This window comes from Protopterus annectens, chromosome 15.part0, assembly GCF_019279795.1.
Source record: "Protopterus annectens isolate FY-2018-M chromosome 15.part0, PAN1.0, whole genome shotgun sequence".
Classification (NCBI taxonomy): domain Eukaryota; kingdom Metazoa; phylum Chordata; order Ceratodontiformes; family Protopteridae; genus Protopterus; species Protopterus annectens.
In genome coordinates, this window is record NC_056749.1 from 116,854,021 (window position 1) to 116,878,571 (window position 24,551).

General features: G+C 41.5%; 1 protein-coding gene across 2 annotated transcripts in view; it reads right to left on the minus strand.

Annotated features, from left to right (window-relative positions):
• Positions 1 to 24,551, minus strand: part of SHROOM4 (shroom family member 4) — a 1,399,869-nt gene that overhangs the window by 439,727 nt on the left and 935,591 nt on the right. The window lies entirely within an intron of this gene.

Sequence of the window (24,551 nt, forward strand, 5' to 3'; positions counted from 1 at the left end):
TTGAAGACTTCGGTTCTGAAACTCAAAAATGAAAATTTTAGACTGATGTAATGGCGTCAGCTGCATGTTTTATACCCCTGACAACCTGACGTCATAGAAGAAGAGACAGCATCCGATGCAGGAATCCACGACTCTGGTATTCAGGCCGGCTGAGGGCTACCCGCAGGCAGATAACCCAAATGTGACGACTACAACAGTGAAACACGAAGAACATCTGCTACAGTGAATGTATAAAATGTTGAAGGGTAATGTCTTCCAGACTATCACTAGCAATGAGCAGGAATAAACTTGCAATGAAGATCAAAGCCACTAAAATTTTAATTGCTTGCTTGATGGTGTTTTTATGGATTTGTTCAATTCTATGTTACTGGCATACAGGTTAATAGATATTGTCTCCTGATGTTTTGAACCTGTTGCATATCACTTTGTAACTTTTACATTTTGAAAAAGAAATCAATCTTATTTTTCTATTTTATTTTATTGTCAGGGAAGAAATATAGTTGTATCTAGGGTTGATTTTCAGAATAGCAATTCCCAATCAATTGAGAAAACAAAGGCATGAGAGAATACATGAATCACATCTGGGAAGGGGAATTTCAAAGAAAAAACAAGAGATATAATATTTTGTCCAGGTATGGCATCTACTATGTGTAGCTCCTTACCTGGTGTGTACTTAAACGGGTCTACTTCTAATGATCGACTTTCACATAACTGTCTTTCAAACAACCAAGATGAAAATAACAGGAGTTCAGAAATCCAAACGGCGAGTTTCACCAGGGAAAGTAAATACATGGTCGACTGTTAACGAAATTCATGCTGAGGTAAGTAAAAGCCACCTAAGTGGGGGGCTATGCCTCCCACAGCCCCCCAACTAAACATACCAACTCACTATAGTGGAGAACAGGGCATGTCGACAAAGTGTTTTCTTACCCATGTAAACAGTTGCCATTCGGGTTTCTCAAGTTTCATTACTTGTCATCTAGGTTATGTGAGAGTCGATCATTAGAAGTAGACCCATTTAAGCATGCAACATCTAGTCCATACTATCCACAATTTAATGTCCAAACAGTAAATAATCTTAAGAGAAGCAACTACTGCAAAAGCCATGAAGACTGAGGTCACAAGTATGTCATATAGTCTCGTCTCCATCTCAGCTGTTGATGGACAAGAGATTAAAAAACGTAATAATTTTCAAGCATCAGTAACACAGGAGTAGGTATTTAGATATGAATTTTTTAACCAGGGTGTAGTTCCGATCCATATGGACCATTTTCAGACTTGACACAGAAGAAGACATTTACAGCGGAATTCGGGTATTACAGAACACAAAGTACAGTTGTGCAAGTTCTAATTAGCTGTATCAATAGATGTTCATAGAACACACTGCCTTACTGGCATATGGGTAGAAGTGCCCTGTTACCCTCCCTCAGACAGTCTTTTAAGGTTTAAGACTCCTTCCACTGCCTCTCTATGTGTGAGGGACCAATCAACTGGCAGGATCAGGACAAACCTTCAAACCCACAGATAGGACCTATTCAGTTTTCTAGGGCCCAAAAGGAAGAGCAGATTAAAAATGCAAGCTTTGTAAGCAACTACTGTTACAAACTAAAAGCCACACACACAGACACACACCACACAGACACAACAAAAGGCTGATGACCAAAATTCATCTAATCTCCAATAACAAAATATATACACCCAACAAAAGGAGGATAGAGAGTGGGTGCGTCCAGTAAGGCAGTGTGTTCTACAAACATCTACAATATATACACCCAACCAAAGGAGGATGGAGAGCGGGTACTTCCAGTAAGGCAGTGTGTTCTACAAACATCTACAATATATACACCCCCAACAAAAGGAGGATGGAGAGCGGGTGCTTCCAGTAAGGCAGTGTGTTCTACAAACATCTACAATATATACACCCAACAAAAGGAGGATGGAGAGCGGGTGCTTCCAGTAAGGCAGTGTGTTCTACAAACATCTACAATATATACACCCAACAAAAGGAGGATGGAGAGCGGGTGCTTCCAGTAAGGCAGTGTGTTCTACAAACATCTACAATATATACACCCAACAAAAGGAGGATGGAGAGCGGGTGCTTCCAGTAAGGCAGTGTGTTCTACAAACATCTACTGTTACACTGCCTTACTGCAATATGGGTAGGTTACCAAAGTTTACCCAACCTGGGAGGAGGAAGGCTAAGGCTCCAGGAGCCCATGGAGAATGGTCCATGCAAAGACTGTTCTGTTGCCAGAAAAGGCATCCAAGCATGTAGTACTTCACAAAAGGTATTGACAGAAGACCAAGTTGTTGACCCTAAAATACTACTAGAGTCCACTCCTTTCCAGTATACCACTGCCTTAACCTGCCTGGATTCCCCTTGCCAAGTTGGGTGTTACAAAAAACTAAACCAGAGGACAACCAATGTGCAATGGTCTGCTTAAAGACAAGTTGACCTTTCTTTGCCACAGAAAGGGAAATAAAAAGCCTTTCGGCCTTCCTACATGGCTTTGTTCTATCAAGGTAGCACCTAGGCTGCTGGTGCACATCCATGAAATGAAGTATCCTCAAAAGAAAAAAGACAGAGATTATAGACGGAGAGTGAATTCTGAGACCACTTTGGGACTGAAAGAAGGATTAGTGCATAGCACAGTCCTACCCCTTTGGAGAGTAAGGAAAGGCTGCCCCACCATGACAGCTTGCAACTTAGAAACTTGCCTTGTAGATGTCACAGCAAAAAGCAAATCAGTATTCCACATTAAGTACTTGAGAGCTGCCTGGAAAAAAAGGTGGTAAGGTCAGGTTTTTCAACAACATAATACAGATCCCACAAAGGAGAAATGTGCTTGCAAAGGGGTCTCATATGCAATACTCCTTTCATGAACTAATTTACCACAACAGAAGATGAAAGAGGAAGGTCCACAGACAGAAAAATAGAGATGGTCACTAAATGTACCTTATTGGATGTGTACGATAAGCCATCCTGAAGTAGCTCACACAAATATTTCAAGATCAAAGTGATATTAACCTCAATGGACCTTCTGTTTCCATTTTGGCCCCACCTCATCCATTTGCAAACATATTTTCTGCTTCCTTAACACTTCATGAAACAAGGCTATCAACTAAAGCTTTTCCAAATCGGGGTGCACCAGTCATCCCCGAGACTGTGTAAGCAGATCCAGAGTGTGAGGAAGTCTGTGGTAATTGCCCTTGGCCAATACCATTAAAGGGATTGCCTCGGCCAATAGAGAATCACCACATTTGGCATTTCTCTCTGAACTTACTGAAGCAGCTCGTGAATCTGTAGAAAGGGTGGAAAGGCATGCAGGACCATTCCCACCCAATGGAATGAGAATGTGTCTGTTCTCCAATCACGGCTACAAGGATGTCAGGAACACAATTATTCCAGCTGTCGGTTTTGAAAGGAGGCCAACATCTATTTGAGGCAATTCCCCACATCTGGACTAGATCCTGGAACACCACTGCCTTGAGCTGCCACTTATGCAGACCTGCCCAGGATCTGCTTAGTGACTTATACTTCAAGATCAGAAACACTCAAAGCATATACTGTTTTTCAACAAGACAAATTCAAACAAATCAGCGCAATACACTAATCAACTGTCAATAGAAAAAGGCAGAGGGAGGAAATAAAAACCCAAAAGGAGTTTCTTATCTGAGCTCCGAAACTGAAAACATTTAAGAGAGGGAGACTCTTCCAAATGTTCCTCCTCTTACTGTAGTACAAGAAAACTGAATGAGTCCAGTCTGTGGGAGGAGTCCTAACCACCCATATGCCGTCAAGACATTGTGTTCGTTTAACGTCATTGGTTACATCACATGAACTAAGTACAATAGTAGTAAACACGGTTATTTACAATTTTGGTAATAAATAAAGCAATAAAAAATATACAGCGTGAACTGACACACAGCATTAACATCACAAAATGAATTACAAGCTTAGGGGAGGTAAAGAAAGACAAGAAGGCAAGTACATACAGAGCTACATGACTACAGCGCTATGCTTCTATGTGATCACAGGAAGTTCACGACTACAGCGCTATGCTTCTATGTGATCACAGGAAGTTCACGACTACAGCGCTATGCTTCTATGTGATCACAGGAAGTTCACGACTACAGCGCTATGCTTCTATGTGATCACAGGAAGTTCACGACTACAGCGCTATGCTTCTATGTGATCACAGGAAGTTCACGACTACAGCGCTACACTTTTATGTTATCACAGGAAGTTACTAGGCTAATGGCCTAGGGCCCTTACAAGCCTAGCAAAGTTCTACCCTTAATTTCCACGATCAGCACTTATTGCTCCTGTCTAAGAGGGATGCAGGTGGAACCACCGGGGTGAATTTATGGTTACCCATCCAATCATCCAGATTGCATCTGAAGAGGGCCAATGAGGTACTCTGTTTGACAAAGTGGGAGTCTGTTCCAAAGGTGTAGTAAAGTACAGCTGTGTACACTTACCATAAAATGTAGATGTTCGAGTGTATTCACTGTTGCAATCATCACACTTGGGTTATCGGCCTGCAGGTAGCCCTCAGTCAGCCCGAATACCAGACACTTAGTATCTCTGCATCAGATGCTGTCGCTCCAAGACTGACGTCAGGTTGTCAAGGGTATAAAAACAGGCAGCCAACGCCATTACATCAGTTTTTCTTGCCGCAAATGTCAGGAGCCCCCCAATAGGGAGCTAGGTTATGGTGGGGGAAAACACCACCAGTAAAAAGTAAATGCAAATACCAATACCCCTGAAAAGGGGGTGGGGTAGTAAAAGGCATAGAGAGTTTAGAGACAGAAAGAGAGAAAACCAGGGGGCTGGAGGGAGGGAAACCAGGACTGCAACAGTGAAAACACTCGAACATTTACATTTATGGTAAGTGTACACAACTGCACTATGTTCTTCGTGTTTCACTGCTGCAGTCATCACACTTGGGTGGATTCCCAAAGCTGAAGAAGGGTGGAGGCAGTCAAGAAGAGTTAGGGCTGGCTAGAATGCCTTGCAGGACTGCTGTTGCAAAACCTGCCCTGGATTTGGAAAAGATGGGCAGGTGGTAATGCTTGGTGAAGGTGTGTACAGAACTCCAGGTAGCAGCTTCCAGGATGCCCCTGGTAGGGACTCCCCTGAGAAATGCTGTAGAGGTAGAAGTTGCCCTAGTGGAATATGTTCTGACCCCCTGAGGGGTTGGTTTCCCATGGTGCTTGTAGCAGAAATGGATGCAATGTATTATCCATTTGGAAACAGTTTGCTTTGAAATGGCCTTGCCCTCTGCCCCTGTTGTAAAGCTGACTAGTAACTGGTCAGATTTTCTGAAGAGCTTAGTCCTATCAGGGTAGAATCTGAGCTGTCTGTGCACGTACAAGGAGTGCAGGATCCTTTCCCCTTTATTTTGAGGATTAGGAAGAAGGTAGACAAATGGATAGATTTGTTGAGAGTCACACTGGACACCACTTTAGGCATAAAGGAAGGGTTAAGTCCTGAGGGAGACCCTGTCAGAATGGAAAATAATGATGGGTTCCACAGCCATAAGTGTTTGTAGCTCAGACACTTCTACCTGAAGTGATGACCAGAAGCAAGGCTGTTTTCCAAGGGAGGAATTTTAACTCTGCTGACACTGCAGGCTCAATGGGGGGTAGCGTGAGCTTTTCCAGTACAAAGTTAAGGTCCCAAGCAGGGGTGGATGATCTCCTTGGCGGCCTTAATTTGATTGCCCCTCTCAGGAACTGTTTGATAAGAGGGTGAGGGAAGAGAGGTGGCTCAGTGTTGTAATGAGCCGAAATGGCAGAGGCATGGATCTTAATGGAGAAGAAGGATAGGCCTCTGTGGAGTAGATCTGCTAGGTAATCCAGGATTACAGGCAGGGAGGGCAGAGTTGTGTCCTCGCCTTTAGACTGAATCCAGGGGCAGTACTTTTTCCACTTATCAGCATAGGATTTCCTTGTACTGGGTCTTCTGGCTTCAAGGATGACGTCCAGCACCTGCTTGCTTAGGCTGGTTACTGGGGGAGAATTCAAGGAATAAGCCAGGCTACAAGATTTAGGATTTGCAGTTGTGGATGCAAGATCTGTCCCCTCAGCTGATAGAGCAGGGCTGGGTTCTGGTGTAGGTGCCAGGGTGGCACCGGTGACAGGCTTCGCAGGAGAGTGTATCAGTGTTGGCGTGGCCAGTCCAGGGCAATCAGAATTTTCCTTTATCTGTCCTGTCTTATCTTGAGCAATACTCTTGAGAGGAGGGGTAGAGGGGGAAAAGGCATAAGTTGAGAGATTTACCCACTGGAAGGATAGGGCATCCACTTTCCATGCCTTGCTGTGAGGTGTCCTGGTGCAGAATCTTCTGAGCTGGTGATTGCAGGGGGAGGCAAAGAGATCCATCTCTGGTGTCCCCCATTTCTGAATCAGAAAGTTGAAGGTGCATGGCTCTAGTTGCCACTCGTGTGGGTCTAGAAGATTTCTACTTAAATCATCTGCCAGTGAGTTTTGCTTGCCTGGCAGGAATTGAGCTTGCACATGTACCTGCATGTCCAAGGCCGTGTTCCAGAGGGCCATGGCTAGCCTGCAGAGTGGGTAAGAGTAGGTTCACCCCTGCCTGTTGATGTACCACATAACTGTAGTGTTGTCTGTTTTTATTAGCAGGTGTCCTGGTGAGAGTAGGGATCTGAAAGTTGTCAGAGCATGCTGCACAGCTAGCATCTTCTTCTGGTTGATGTGCAGATGCATTTGACTTGGGCTCCAGTGGCCCTGAATGCACTTGCCGTCCATGTGGGCCCCCCAGGCATAGTGTAATGTATCTGTGGGTAGGGTCTGGGCGGCATGGGTTGGGTAAAGGGCAGACCCTTGTTGTGGTTGCATGCTGCTGCCCACCAAAGAAACTCTGTCCTTAGACAAGGTATTATGGGACTGACAGTTTCCAGGTCCTGAGAATGTTGGCACCAAAGGCTTTTTAAGTATCACTGAAGTTTCCTCATATGCAGTCTGGCATATGGAATTAGTAGGATGCATGAGGCCATTAACCATACGGCCTGGAGGATTTTCCTTGTGGATAGCTGGGTTCTGGTGGCCATTTGAGTAAAATAGCCTGTCAGATAGCCTTGTTTTTCTGGAGTGACGAATGCCAAGCCTGCTCCCAGGAATACAGTCTTTAGACTGGGGACTAGTTTTGATTTCTTTTCATTGATGGTGTACCCCAGGGAGGTTAGAAGGTTTTTTACAAATTTCAGGTGCTGCAACAGCATTTCCTGACTGTCTGCCTGAATCAGGCAGTCTTGCAAGTACGGGTAAATTTGAATATTTCTCTGTCTGCAGTAAGCAATGGCTGGAGCCAGGCATATGAATACTCTGGGAGCAGTGGATAAGCCAAAGAGAAGTGCAGAGAACTGATAATGCATATATCCTGCCCTGAAGCGTAGATATTTTCTGCATGACTCCCTTACAGGGATATTTTACGTCTAGGGTGACTAACCAGGCATCTTTGGCTAGCATAGGTAGAAGCTGCTGCAGGGTTAGCATTTTGAATTTTGGTACCACCAGGAAGGTGTTGAGAATTGAAAGATCTAGGATTGGGCACCAAGTCCCCACTTTTCTGGGTACCAGGAAAACTCTGGAATATAATCCTTGACCTATCTGTTCCACAGGAACAGGTTGAATTGCCCTTATAGAGAGTAGGGTTTGGACTTGGTTTTGAGCCTCTGCCCACTGGTTTAGAGGGGAGTTCTGGGAACCCTTTTGGGGTTGGCAGTGAATGGAAGTAAAATTTGTACCCCTGGGATACAATGTTGAGGACCCATCGGTCTTTGGTGATGGGAATCCATTTTTTTTGCATGAAGGACAAGTTTTCCTCCTAGGGGCATAAGCAGTTGGGCAGAGACGGGGAGTAGAGCTGAGAAGTCATTGGGAATTCTTTCCGTAAGGGGGTGGTTTAGCACTCCCTGCTTTAGTGGTGGAGGCACTCCATTGCTTAGATCTCTGCATACCCTGACAGTGTAGTCTGGGGGGGTCCATTTCCCCTGGGTCTAGTTTGAGATGGCCTTGAGGGGGCTGGAAAGGGCCAATGTTTCGAGAGACAATGCCTATGGAATCTAGGAGGCTGTACTTGTAAGAATTCTTTGACTGTCTGCATAGATTTAGCTTTTTCTTCCATCTTTTTAAGAACCTCTTCTGCTTTGGTGCCAAACAGATTGTCCTTGTTCAAAGGAGCGTCTAGTAACTTGGATTTGACATGATCTGGCAAGGTCTGCTCCTTAAGCCAAGCATGCCTTCTCAGTAAAGAACCAGTGACTGCTGCCCTGCAAGATGTTTCTAGGGCATCGAAGCCACACTGCAATGTATGCTTGTTGACTTGGTTTGCAGAATGCATAAGCTCTTGCAATTCTTTATTTTCTGCACAGTCTGTAAAGGTAGCTATTACTTACTTAACAAGTTCCATAATATGTTGTTGGTGCTTCAGCATGTGAAACTGAAAATTCAAAGCCCTAATGGCAAGAGTTTCAGAGGTATATACTTTCTTACCCCATCTGTCCAAAGCTCTGAAATCCCTGTTCGAAGGGGTGGGATTCTTAGCTTAGTTGCCTTGATACCTTTAGGCCCCTGGGAAATGATCTCTGGGTCAGCAGTAGGATTTTTGAAAAGAAATTTGAGTCTGGTACTCTGTAGTACCTGTCTGGTTTCCTAGGGTCAGAGGGTAAAGTATCAGGAGTAAGACTGGGTTCCATACAGACATCATCAACTTGCAGGCAGATAACCCAAGTGTGATGACTCCAACATTGAAACACGAAGAACATCTTCTGGGAGACAAATTTTCCCTCCAGCAGGTTCTATTAATGTCACATACCAGATTAAGGTCTTTAGAGTGAGTAACCTGTGTACCACTTGACTTACGGATATGCAGCATTTCCAATATAGTATATATATATATATATATATATACATATACATATATACACACACACACACAATATATATTTTTCATATAGTCTGTACGAAAAAGAATAAAGTGACAGTGATTTCAGATGATCCACATAGGACAGGTGCTGAAGACCTTGAATTTTCATTGTGGTGAACCTTTGTGGTCTCTCTAATTGCTGCAGGTGCTTGGAAAGGTACATACCGAAAGGGATGTTGTACTCAATTATTGGCCTGATGAGGGATGAGTACAGGGAGATTAAAACTTCTTTTTTTCTGGAGGGAATGTCCTTATTTATGAGATGAACAATACAGAATGCCCTTCTTACCACTGTGGAAACATAGTGATCAAAGGTAAAGTTGCTGTCAACCAGTGTGCCCAGGTTTCTCACCACTAAGTGCGTACTTAGGTGTTGCTATGGATGTGGTAGTTAGCAGGAAACATCACTCTTACTGAAAGGGATGATAATACATTATTTTGCATTGGGTTTAAGGCCATGACTTTGGCACCAATCATTTGTTTGCGTAAGACACTCTTGTAGGATGTTGACATTGTTTGGAGATTCTATGACCACTCCCAGTTTGGAGATTCTATGACCACTCCCAGTTTGCACTAATGAGCAAACTTTGTCAGCCACAAACCTTTAATTTTTGCTTGTACTTAGGAGAAATAGATTCCAAACAGTAGATGTCTCAGGACTAATCCTTGTGGAACACTACTGGTTACAGGTCTGCTGTTGGAGGTGGTTCCCCTATTTTGACTACATGGGTTCTATCAGTGAGCCAGTTAGTGACCCATCTAATGATGTATGGGTTGATACCTAGCTGGGTGAGTTTGTTAATGATGCTCGAGTTAGGAATAGTGTCAAAAGCCTTGGCTAAGTCTAGGTAGGCTGTATGCACAGATTTTCCCTCATCTAGGGCCTTAATGACTGTCTTGAAAAAGTCCACTGGGTTTAACATGCATGATCTCCCTTTGACAAATCCAAACTGAGTAGGGTCAGGTGTCTGGAGATTTCCTATATCTTTTTGATAAGGTCCATGATGACTTGCTCCATGGCCTTGCAGATAAGGCAAGTTAAGAAAATTATGTTAGCTGTGAGGTGCATTTGCACTTTGCTTGTTTAAAGAGGTAGGCTTTTAAATGCTTTCTGAAGGACATTAGGAACTTCCAAACATGGTACCACCTCAGTTTGGATTTGTCAAGGGCAGGTGACGTTTACTCAACCTGGTGGATTTTTTGAAAAAGGTCACCAAAGCAATGGATGAAGGCAAAACAGTACACACACTGTACCTCAGCATGGCTAAAGCTTTCAACACAATTGCCCACTGAGGCATAGTAGAAAAACTAAAAGTGGGAATAAACCCCTATGTTACCCGATGAATTGCCAACTGTTTCATAGGCAGGATGCGAAAAATCAAAATAGGCAAAGTAACCACCACAAGAAGACCATTCGCCAGTGGAGTCCCACAGGTTTCTGTAATGGAACCTTTCAAAATAGGCAAAGTAACCACCACAAGAAGACCATTCGCCAGTGGAGTCCCACAGGTTTCTGTAATGGAACCTTTCCTGTTTAGCATCTACTTTTCTGAAGTAAAAGCCAATACCAAAGGGCTCTGGCTGACTACGTCTGCAGATGACTGTAAGCTAGGAGCAGTCATTGAATCCCAAAATGACTTAGCCATCCTGCAGGATGGTTTATCTCAAATAAATAATTGGTGTTAAAACTATGGTCTGAAACTAAATGACCAAAAAATGCATTGCTGTAGCCTATGGGAAGTCATCTACCCAGGAAACTACTACATTGACAATACTCCCCTAACAGGTGACCCAGTTGTTTAGGATTTGGGAACTTAAGTGGACAGTGACCTAACTTTTGACCAACATGCATCTATTGTTGTAAAAAAGTCCTTCTATATTGCTCAGCTTATAAACATAGGGACCGTGTCTTGATCAAGGATGTCATTGTGCCCCTTTAGTCAGCTGTCATTTAGCTAGTCATTGAATATAATGCCCCATTTGGCAAGTGCCTGTCCAGACATGTGAAATAACTGGAAAACCGACAGAGCTACTTTACAAAAGGATAGAAGGCCTAAACACCATGTCCTGGATGGACCAACTCAAAGGCCTGGCACTATACTCAGTATCCTACATACTGCTAAGAGGTGACCTGTATCTAGCAAATGCCTGACAAACGAAGCATCCTCCGACCCATTACTGATGGATTTACTGCACATCATCAAGTCAAATAGCAACATCAATACTTGGTCTAGGGATCTAAACCTCTTCTGCAACATCAATAGAATGGTTTGGAGGGACAGGTATATTTCGCAGAGGATACCACTGCTGTGGAACAGACTCCCTACCAACATAAAATGAAGTTGATCCACAACTTGGATGTGTGGATAGGAAACAGAAAATTTAACCCAGGACTGTCCCCTGTACTACAGAGGCAGCTCCTAAATGCCTTATCCCATGCATGGATCCCCTCAAATTATCTATGGTAGGATCCTATTATTCTTCTTAGGAGTAACATATCACTGTCGACCATGGGATGGGTAAGGCCAAGCAATAAACAAATGGGATTGGCTACTTTGAGCACAAAGGGGAAACTGGCTAGACTTAAAATGACCTACAAGGGCTGCTAGCCATGTACTTAACCTATGAACCTATTCACCAATGAGACAAAGAATGAATTCAGAATCCAGTGGAATGTTAGCGGTCTGAAGCTTATCTAGTTGACAAAGAATCCAGAACAAAAATCTTATACAGTCTGTAAGGTAGAGGTTAAGTGGTACAGAAGAAATCACACACATTTGTACAAGAATATTATACTGAAGTCAATTTCCCAGGAGGAATAGCAAAGAGAAGCATTGTAATCGGCCTTTAACGGTGGTAACACAACAGCTGCAGAGAAAGACTTCAGAATTCATGTCTCCAAAATATCCAGTGTAAACAGTTCTCTTGTTAAATACTCCAGAGATTGCAGATTTAGTAAGGTAAACCAGACTGATACATATCCAGTTTGAGAGTTAAGCATTGTATGAAGGACTGAAAAGTTGCATAATTAAAATGTCTTTGAATATATTAACAATTTGATGTAAAAATGACATTCGTAGTATACTGCTACTCATCATTCACCAATGCAATGTTATGCATGCTGACACACACATGCACACACAAATATACTTGATTAAAAAAGGAGGGCTCTGACATATTGATACAGAAATGTAAAGTTAATATGCTACCTACATTGATTAACATGTCATATGGTACCCCATTGCTTTTACAGAAATCCACTGATGTATAGACCTCTTCGACCTTAGGTCACATGCACTTTGTCATGTATTACTTCAGCATGACATCACCATCAGTAATCCTTGATTAACAGCAGCACACTTTGCTATGTATTACTTCAGCATGACATCACCATCAGTAATTCCTGATTAACAGCAAGACACTGTCATGCATTACTTCAGCACAACATCACCATCAGTAATCCTTGATTAACAGCAGCACACTTTGTTATGTATTACTTCAGCACGACATCATCACCTTCAGTAATCCTGAACTAACTCATTCACTCCAGTGGAGCTCAGGAAGTTTCACCAATGGGCGGAGCCTAAGCCTTTTCACAGAATCAAATTATGTCCTCACATTTCAAACAAATGTTCATGTCTCTGGAACCATAAAGATTATGACAGTAGTATAAATGGCAAACTGTTCAGCACAAAGTATTTTTATAGTGGTAGCATTCTTTAGGTTCAACGTCTTAACCAGAGTCTTATAAGTCATAGTAAACACAGTAACTATTACATTTGTAATATTCTGTAAACAACTTATAATATCTCAGCAACCACTCAAGTTACACACATACTCTCAGCAGCATTTTATTAATCTGAGTGCTTTCATACGAGGCTAAGGAGTTCTGTCTGTATCACTTGGTTGTTGAGATATTTAGAAAAAAGTGAAAATTATATCTATATAAATTAATATAATAAAACAGTAATTAATATTTATTTACCTACACTAGACAGAGGTCAAATATTAATGCAACAGAGTTTGCTATTGTGTAACCTTTAAAATGAAATCTTTCAAAACCTTGCACATAGCATGGTTTTGGAACTGTTGATGCAAATATCAACAAGAAATATTTGATGCCTAGAGGTGTCCATAGGTGTTAACTACAGATGCACCTGCAGGTGTTACTCAGATGTAATGAGTTAACAGCAGCACTGCACCAGTTAACTCGCCCAGCACTCTCACAGCCCTCAGTACTGCTGTACTGACATCACCTGCAGTTTTATACACCTTTTGTTCAAAGTAAGGTAAATTCAAGTACAGTCTGTCAATGGGTGAGAACACTGACATTCTGCTTACGCAATTTTCCCATCTGTACAAATTCTGTGACAAGTCAACTCATCCTGATAATCGCTTTCTGATCTCCAAGTCAGCTGTTATGGAGACAGCAGCTGGGGTAACGAAGGGCAAACAGTGATCTCATGCCTGAGGAATGATCACACACAGAGGTCCTCTGATGTGACCTACAGTGTGCGCTAGAAAGATGGGGCAGCATCATATAACTGCTTATGGTTAGAAAATGAAGACCTTGACCTATTCAGAAAGAAGCAGATCATTAAACCAGGAAATGCTGGCATGAAACCAGTGGTCAGGAAGGTAAATGATGCAGTGCTGTACAGTTTAGTTTCTACAGGTCATGCCAGATTGTCCAGTTCTGCACTAAATCTTTCATCTAAGACAAACATGTCACACAAAGGCAGCCCCTGATACTCCAGGTATAATCTGCAGTGTACACCATACAGTTAACAGCAGCAACTAAAAGGTACACACATTACACTGTTTCAAAGCCTGCAGGCTTCTAACAGTTGAAAGGAATGAATCTGATTTATCTGCTTAAAGCAAAAGCCTGCCAAATGCAAAAAAAAAAAAAAAACAAGTCCGCACTTAGAAATGGTTTACACAAAAGTCTGCTCAGGTCTGTGTACCCAATAGTGCTTACCTGCATGAATGGATGCCTGCAACGACACCGATAGCTCAGTTTGGAATTTGGGCAAGCCAAAAAAAGAAGACTGTTTTTAGACTTGTACACTTATATTATTAGAAAGCAACCCTGTATGCATAATTTTCATACCGGCCTGTTTGCTGTTGTATTCTCTAGGCACTAACTATCCCCCAATACCAAATGTACCTGCTGCTGGGAAACGTATGTGCACATACACAATATCACACAGATACAAACAATACATTCCCCCTCTCCCGATGACAGCATTAGGCTAATGAGGAAATGCCAGTGCAATAAGGCAGGGTGGCACAGATCACATCTGTAGGGTCTCAACCGACATTAGCCAGTAAATAGGAAAACAGGTGTGTTAGTAATAAAGTACTGAATGCCACAGTGCACTGACATACATGTAAGAGGAAACAATGTACATGCTGATACACAGATGGCCAAATCTAAAAATAAAACACTAAGCGCTACAATGCTTAAAGAATTGGAAATCTTGCTTGCAAACCAGCATCCTCTAGAAAATATGCATGTTGAAGGCAAACCATGGCAACACACATTAGAAACAGCATAAAGTATGTATTAACTCTACTCCTCAGACATCTATTACAGGTATATGCAAGGAAACTTCTTTAATACAAAGGACCTGGGACAATGAACTAAAACACAACACAGTATAAAATGATAAGCACATCCATCCATCCAGCCACCCACCACAACCATTTGTCTCATTTTTATATATGGGATTGGGGTGTCACTTCAATAGTGAATATCAACTAGAGCCAAGGTTCACACTGCTGGGTGGCCTTGCCATGGCTGTTCTTCCACACCACACACTAGCATGCACACACACCTATGGCCAATTTAAAGTGTCGAATCCAACTACTGCATGTCCATAGACTGTGGAAGGAAACCACAGCACCTGGAGGAAACTCACACAAATACAGGGAGGACATGTATACTCTGCACAGAAGGCACCCTACCAGAGTATCAAACTGAAAATCTCTTGCTACGAGGCAACAATGCTATCCGCTGCACCACTGTCTCTTCCCATAAATAGTGCAAGAAAAATGGAAAACAGCTTGCAACCCCATGAAGAACACTTATTTGGAAATCAACTTTTACAAGAAATCTGAGCCAGACCTTTGACATGCAAGTGAGGCCTCCATCTGTTCCATTGGTGCCCCAAGTCGAAATAATGGCCCAGGTGCCACAGGACTGGCTGGGACAAGACAGAATGCATATGTTAAGCTACTTGCCTTTGTCAATAAAAGGGTTTAGAAAGAATTCCAATTTGTAAGTGTTACTTACAATGTCTGATAGAAGACGTCTGAAGCAGAAAGATCTCTATGTACGGTGGCAGGAAGCCGATCAGGGTGGGAAGGGAGGCAGCTCATAAGCATAGACCCTGCATTCCTCACCATGTACACGTTCTGAGGGTGGAAAACAGGGGTGAACAAATACTGGTAATCTGTTAAGAATCACTCATTTCCACTTTAAGTTTAGACAAAGTCTCCACCTCACTGGAGGATAGGGAACAATTGCCATTATGAAGTAGGAAATGGTTTCCTTCCTTCATGTCTGTGCAATCTCAACCCGATTACAGAACCAGCAGGAATATAGACAGTATAGCCAGCTCCGCCCACATGGAGGTAGGGATGTAGGGGCCCTTCCTTCAAAACACTTCCTTGAAGCAGCATTATTATTCACTGTTCACAGTTTTTCTAGTTTGTGAGGTTGCTGAGTATGAGAGTGGTTTGATTTGTCTGGTAATTTGGTTGTTGGACAACAGTAGCAGTTTTTAATATGTGCGGTCATTTGATCCACAGGTTACTATGTTTAGGGGGTCAATGTGTAATTTGGTAATATAGTGTTCTGGAGCCACCATATGCATAATGATGAATCCCACATGTCAGCAGAAGAAACTAGCTGAGTTCCAAGTCACCGGAAGTAGCCACAGTCCCAAAGAAAGAGTTCTAAGCAGAAGTAGGATAACTTGCCCAGACACTGCACAATTGGCCTGCCACCGAAACAAGTTAATAATTTCACTACAGAAGTGACCTGCTTTTTCAAGGAGCAATGGAGAAAAAAGCCAACAAACTTTTCTGCATATTTTACTGCAACTAAAACACTATCTGTTGATGTAAAACAATACAGTGAAACAGTACTTCACTGTTCCATGCAAATTATAGGTTCATAGGTAGGTAGTAAGCTATCGGCCCAAGGGCCTACGTAAGCCTAGCCAACAAGGTTCCCTGGCTTATGCCACCCAAGAAAGTTATTTTCCTGTGCCACTGTCGAGCAGAGACACAGAAGTGATCCCCGGGGCGTATTTCCTATTTCCCATCCACTCATCAAGATTTTTCTTGATGAGTGCTAATGAAGAACTTTCTCCACCCCACTGGAGGATAGGGAACAACTGGCATTATGAAGTAGGAAATGGTGTCCTTCCTTCATGTCCGTGCAATCTCAAACCGATTATAGAATCAGCAGGAATGCAAAGAGTACAGCCAGCTCCCCCCACATGGAGGTAGGGATGTAGGGGCTCTTCCTTCAAAACACTTGAAATTATTTGGACAAAATTAGCAGATACACTTTAATGCATGTGTTAAAAGGGAAAATACTGTGTATAAAGATTTCCTCACTTTCTAAAGAGCCAAAAAATGAGGCTCTGCCTTAGCACTTTGAGAAGAACTTACTCACCTAAAATTATAATTTTTCCCCAGAAAAAAACTCAGGTCACAGTCAGCCGAATGGTTAGAGGTAAACAGCAAAGGGCATTTGCATTCATGTTTCAGTTAGATGCATTCTGTCAGGCAGCTACGTAATCCATTAATCTGAAGATATTCTGATGACCTGGCTATCAAACCTGTTTACTTGAAAATTCTGGAAAAAACAAATGACTGGGGGGGGGGGGGGGGTCATAGTTCCACAGTGAGGACAAGGCTGGCTACCTCTTGGAGAAATCAGTGCTTTCATGTTGATGAAAACTACCTGAACTAAACACATGGAAGAACTGCTGTTTTTCTAAACAGAAAATGGGTGAACAGTTTCGACTAATGGAAAAAAAGCAGGATGCGGGCAAAGAATCGCTTACCGATGTCCAAGCACATTAGCAAATGAGATTCTTGGGACCTTCTACTGAGCAGGTGTAACTAGAAAAGAAGCAACGGGAGCGACAGGTTTCCTACAATAAATATGAGCGAAGGCATGACAACTGTATAGCTGTGAAAATTAATCTGAGCAGTGTGCCACTTTCATCATACTGGAAAGTCTGACAGCAATGTAATGCAATGACATTATGAAGTGCTAAAAGGATCCAAGTGAAATAAGTCAGTAACACAATTAAATTATTTGTACTTGAAAGCGGCTCTAAAAGGAGGGGAGTGTTACCACAGCTGTTAATGTTTTTACTTAGCCTCAAACCAGATGCAGTGCTATAAATAAGAAAAATGCTGTTTTGATTGAAGTGTGTTACATCCCGAGTACCCAAATGGAGGCTTAGAGTCATATTTTTTCCAAATGGGAATGCATCAGAAATAATGCTACTCACATGCACCAAAGCTGAAATAAAAGTGATAAAAAAGTAAGGTAAAATGAAGAATTTTATTATAAAAATGTGCTCGTTTCACTTAAATGAGAAGCTTCTTTACAAATAAATTAAAAATCCAAAGGGCTGACTTTCAGAGAAAGAATTTCACATAAATGACTGAAGAAAAAGCAAAGCAACAAAATAAAACAAATAAATAACTATGCATTTATAAAGATTACTTAAAAATGCAGTTTATAACTATGTGGCAGACAGAGATCACAATGGTGTAAAGACTTCAAAAGAGAGCAAAACAAGTTAGCAAGAGCGTGGCATACAAGCACTTAAGCATGTACTTAATGAGAAGTGAAGTCATCTTTTGTTAACTTATTAAAAAATGACCATAACCCCCTAGAAAACATTTCAATATGCTGAAATTCAAACTAATGCTCAGGACAGAGAAGCACAAAAGAATTTTCCAAAAGCATATGGTAAAACGCCAAAAAAGGCACTTACAATATGGCAGACTGCCTGTCATCAACTTCCTTTTCAAAGCGCACAAAAAGGAAAGAAGTTTTCTGATGTGACAAGTCACACATCAGGAGTACTACATGCTATAAATGGTATTTTATGTCTGAGAGAAACAAAGTGAAACAGACACACTGTGCTGCAGAAGGTTAAGCACTACACCAAAGAACAACATATTGTGCAAAATAATGACACGTGCGAGAGCTTGAAACAGTCTACATGAGAAATTCGAGTTGCAAATAATAAAACGGCTGAGAATTGTTAGGAGTTAAAAAATATGGTTTTCACAAATGGATAAGACAGAGATTGTGCTCAAAGACTGATACAGCTATGCTTTCCAGAGAAATATATAAATTATCTATAGAAACTTGGGTATGTTGATTTATTTATATTTGTCTACCTGTGTATTGCACAGATAAGAATTGACCAACTGAAGGCACAGACTGAGTGAACAAAATTCACATTAGACAAAATGCTACAGAACTAATACAGAATATGTATTTACTAACACACTGTTTTACATTGCCAGGGAACAGGAATAAGAAAAAATAAAAACTAACAAAATTATTTGAGTTAATACAATGCTGTATAAGAGAACGTCTTAAAATGGCATAACATTTTGCAAAACAACTGCAGTGTAGGTACACCATTTACAATACAGTCCAAAAGTAATGTAAATGAAGGAGGTGAGGAGGGAGACAGTTACAGTGTACAAGCCCCAAAGAACTTTCTGCTCTGCTTGAAAATATTCACACTAACCCCTCCTGCATCTGACCACAAAAACCCCTGGTTCATAATCAATGAGGATTTCACTTCCGTCTTCTTCTAACTCACATGTACAATATGTCTCACACAAAACAAAGTGCCACAAATTTGGAAAATGCCTGTAAATAAACCCCTTCCAAACCATTCTAAAAGATAACTTTCATTTCAGTCCAATATCCATCCTTCCAACTCTGGGCAAACCTTTAGAAAAGAGAGTCTCTATCCAACTCTCACTAAATCTAGCAATGGATTCTGGCCTGGACAAAGTACTATGACTGCACTTGATCCCTAACTGATGACAACCTGCGAAAATCAGACAATGGCCTCCTTACAGGTGCCCTATTTATGGACCTGACAAAGGAATTTGACCTTACTGACCAATGACTTCTCCAAAACAAACTGAAACTAGTATCAGTCCAGGCAGCACTCCCTGGTCTAAAAACGTCTTCACTGACAGACACCTCAGAGTTAAGACAGGTTCTTACCAATCAGAATCTGCACCCATTATCAAAGGTGTACCAAAAAGATACTACATTCTTACCCCCTTTAGTATATTCATTAACAAGTTTCCTTGTAACCTATGCCGATGACATGATAATTTAACAAACAAGTCACTCCCACACCAACATTCGGTCCCATCTTCAGTCTGACTTACATGAGTTGTATGAATAGCTCATAAACAATAAAGTATTTCAAAACCGCACCAAGACCAAAACTATGCATTCTGGAACTCCACGGAAAATACTCCAAGCAGCAGACTCTTAACTGTCGTTGACTTATATAACCATACCACAGAAACAGCCTCCATCACCAAACACATAGGAGTATGGTTTGCTTAGTCTCTAAACTTCTGTTTCCACATAGATACTGTGCCACCAAAATACTCCCTTTTCTTCTGGGCCAAAAAGATAATCCTTCTATCTCAACCAGCCACTGCAGTCTTCCTTTCTCAGCCAAAATATGGACTACACATTTTAGAATGCCACACTCCAGGTAGTCTTCAACAGCATCTGCAGATTCATTACAAACCCACCCTTCTGTCAGCATATCACCCTAGAAAAAAGCAAAAAGGATACCCATAAAACAAAGATCAAGGAGTCCAAGTCTACAAACTACTCCCATCTTCAGACAATTTCTCCACCTTACAGCTAAACTTCATGAAAAGAAAAAAACTCCAAACTCATCACCGTTAGAACAGCACTACATGTGCATTCCCCTCCCAAGCACCTTCTCTTTGGCAAGCTATCCCCATCAACTTATAGGAAGTCAACACGTACTCCAAACTCAGAATGCAAGTCAAAAATCATTCAAGCCAAATGCTCCTAACAAGCAATTCCCATCTCCTTTCCACGCTTCTTCTGTGCTCACACAACTACACATAATATTCTGTTTACTAGAATGTAAACACACAGTTTTTATATGTAACTAATCTGAACTACATTGATATTGCTTACATTTCTGCCTTTTTAATGATATGATAAGCAAAACAGGATATCTGTACCCTGGGTAAATAGCTAGCAGAGGACAAAGGTTCTCCTTTGCGGTAGCCAGTGTGTGGCCTGGGGGGGGGGGGGGTCTCCTCTCTCTGAGTTACTCTGATGTAGGGAGACAAATAAACTTGCATAGCAAGAGGCAGCAATGGTACCGGCACTTGGTACTACTGTCATCAGAGCAGCATCCTTCTGATTTAGTCACAAATCTCCTCGTACAAAATACTTTTCGTGGGTGGGTGTGCATGCAAGCATATGCATGGACTGCTCTGACACAGTACAGCTAAAATCCCTGCTTATGGTGTAGCTGTCAAGTTAGACAGTATAGTTTAAGTTGGGTTCCATAATGTCTCAGTGCAGATTTCTGTAAGAAAGCAGTTAAATAGAAACAATAAAATAATAGTAACAAGAGTAGCAAACTGTAAAGACAGTTATCAAGTGCAGTTAAGGAGTAGAAATGCCTGATTAACTGTGTCGCAGGAAGGAAGTAAGGAACACTAACTGTACATTGCCAGTGCTTCACACCTTGAACACAACAGCACAGCATCAGTATTAAGCGTTTCAGTCAAGAGACTCTGCCGACAGTAATGGACTGAGTTCCTGGCTATTACACAAAGATCTAGTCATCCCTACACTAATTTAATATATATTTCTTTTATTTATACTATGTAGTGAACAAAAAGAATTGCCAAAGCTCACTCTTTGCTGCATTCCAGAGCTATTGTTAAATCTCCTCCATCCTGCTACACCTGAAAAGACAACAGTTGTGTGCTAAACTAGCTGTAACAGTTAATAATCATAGTTACACCATCTGGGTTGCGCTACCATATTCTTTGAAGCATACATCACTCCATACCACCTCCTCTCTCACCAAGTGTGAAAGCATGCTACATAATAAACACTGAAAGAAGATGACATGATGCCTATTACATCTGTCTTTGGGCATCAGCCTCTGTTCTGCTTTACATCTGCCCTGCCTCTGTCCCAAACATCCTTAAACTTCTCCACTTACCTATCTCATGCCACATGTTCCAGAATTCCACAAAACTGAGGGAAGCAATATTTCCTGACATCCATCTTTAATCATTCTCTTTACAGCTGTCACTCATGCCCCTTTCAATTCTCCCCTCTCCTTAGTGCTGTCACCCATGCCCCTTTCAATTCTCCCCTCTCCTTACAGCCCCTTTCAATTCTCCCCTCTACTTTTGCTGACTGACAAAGCAGTTCACAGCAAAACCATGACTTTGCTTGTGTCTTCCTGGTGCACAAGCTATATCTTTCTTTTATCCCAGCCTCTGCATTACACCACCGTTTTTAAAACCCAGCTACTTATTTACTGCTTACTTCAGATCACTGACACACCATGTGTAACATACCATTTAAGTAGACTTTGGCACATCACTGGTTTTGACCCCTTGAAAAAAAGATACTAAACAATAACCCCAGTGAATAAAGTCAGAATCAAACAAAGAAAATGCACTTACCAACCCTTAAAAAGTGAAGCTGTGACAGCTGTCTGTTTTCAGCAGGAATAATTAGTACCACAATAGCAATACCTCTTCCAAACCACTTCCTTGAAAGTTACCATTCATTTCACAAAACTACAGCTTTATGGAACACTGAGTATCTTAAGTTATAATTATCACTATTTTCTGAAACCACTTCCCCAAGTATGAGCTTTTCCCAATCCCATTCTTTTGCAAGTTTTCCATGTAAAAAGGCTCAGGAAAGAAAATGCATGCTATCTTCCCTATTCATGAAAAAAGAATAACCTGCTACCAATATACAACATAACTACTCACCAATTTAAACACAAATATCAGCTACATGCACACCATCCTCAACAGTTGGACACTTGACATAGGTGTAGGAGCACTTCTCAGTAGACAGGGCCAGACCAGAAACAGCAAAAGTCAAATAAACTTTAAAAGGGACAGAGCACAAGGACTGCTGAATGAGTATTAGGATAGTAGAGAGAATCGCCACCAAACTAGCATGAAGTAAAGGTACAGCCTTCTGCAGGCTCTATTATTCCATCAACAGCACCCTCTACTGGTGAAGTAATATAGCAATATAATGTGCTTATTTTTTTTTTGGCCACTTGGAAGACAGTTTCTCCAAATCAAGAAAGGGAAACAAACACACACACACACACACACACACACACACACACACACACACACACACACACACACACACACACACACACACACATATATATGCATGCCTTCAAATCTAACTGCATATATTACCAATCAGAACTGCATGACGATGCCAATATATTCTTCACTGTAATGTGGATACTGTTCTTCCTTACAGAAAGACAGACACTGGGAGCAAATGCTGCATATACAACATTCTTTGGCTAACAGTCTAAAAAGTCAGGTCTCTTATACATGCATGGTAAGAATGGGAATGGATAGCAGTGAAGCCAACTGCACATCCCACTGCCGTCTGCTAGTGACACGCCCATGAGGTGTGAATGGACAGCAGTGATGCCAATGCACATCCCACCGCCGTCTGCTAGTGACATGCCCATGGGGTGGGAATGGACAACAGTGGTGCCAAATGCACATCCCACAACCATCTGCAAGTGACATGCCCATGGGGTAGGAATGGACAACAGTGATGCCAAATGCACATCCCACCACTGTCTATTAGTGAAATGCCCAAGGGGTCATAAAGAAAACACTCCCTAGGTGTCAGAATTTCACTGTTCTGGGATGCTTCAGTCTCTTCAGTGGCCACAAGTTAACAGTGCAAGTCCAGGAGAGAAAATGAGAGCTAGGTAGATCCGACGTACAAGGAGGCCCCACAGGAGGCAGCTAATAGTCAGCTGCTAGGGAGACAAAAATACTTAAAAAAAACAAAAAAACAAACAAATAGTCAGCTGCTAGGGAGACAAAAATACTTAAAAAAAAACAAAAAAACAAACAAAAAAAAATCTTAAGCATGACTTGAGCCCAATCTTACATTGAAACTGCATGTAGATGTCCCAAACATATTGACAAACAAGTGATAGACTAAGTCACGGTTGTTAATTGGCCCAGAAAAATGAACTGCTACAGGTAATGAATACACTATAAGCACTTTTAAAAGCAGTTCAGATGAGGTTTTTATGATGATGAAAACCTGAGGGCTTTGGCTGAGATGGGCTTTAACAGACTCTTGTTCTCAGCCCATAAGCTGCTGATGATGACGATGATGATGGTGTTACTCCTCCCCCAGCGGGGTACAATATAAACACTCTCTACCACCACTTCCACCCATGATGTTACTATCCTTTAGACTCTAAATAACAAAAGCTGTAGATTTATGTTATTAGTTCCAAATGAGAGCACCATTGTCTTAAACTTAAAAAAGCTAACTGCCTGACAGCAGTGAAAGGACTGAGCTGTGAGTCATACTAATACACAAACATGGGACATCATCCGGCTCTACCCACAATGCACAGTCACCAGTTCAGATCTGCATGCCTGGTCTTATCCTCAGTGTATAATTGAAGCACACCCCAAAACAAAAAAAGGAACAAAGTGTACAAGAAGAAATGTTTTACAAACATTCCAAAATAAGAAAAAACATATACAGTAAACTTTAGTATGTACTCAACACAGCAAGGTAATATCAACCTAGTATAAAAAGGACTTGAAAAAAACATTTGAGCTAATAGTGTTTTTTTAATAGAACAGCAGTTATTCACTATGTTTTTCTAACGACACTGCTGGTGCTCTCTATAATATATCCAATAATGGGTCTATATCAGAAGCTTGAACTTTCAAAAGGTCAAGTCTCATATGGTCGACAACATATGAGCGAACTTTTGAAAGCTTGCAAGTTTCAACAGAGATTGCCATGGGGAATATTTCCCTTTACTTCACTGTAGTGCGATCTTGGAGTTGGTATATTTAAGTAGCAGGGGTTGTGGGGGGTAGCAGGGGGGCTTCCCCCCCACTCAGAGCATTCAGGTAGTTTTTTTTTTTTGTTTTTGTTTATTTTTATTATATGTTCAAAGTTTTAAAACTTCGGTCATATGGTATCGATCATATGAGCGAAGTTTTAAAACTTCGAGCATATAATATAGACCCTCCTTAATAATAACTGTTGCTTCTCACACATGTTTATGTAAACCAGTGTGTCATTATATGTACATGTATTATAACAGTGACTCATCATCTCGCATTACCCTACTCAGGGCCAAAGGAAAACAACAGCCTGTTCCGACAAACAATAGGCCAAAGTTAGGGAAGGGATCCTGGACAGAAAGCCAGTCCACTGACAAAGCCAAAAAGAAATTGGGGG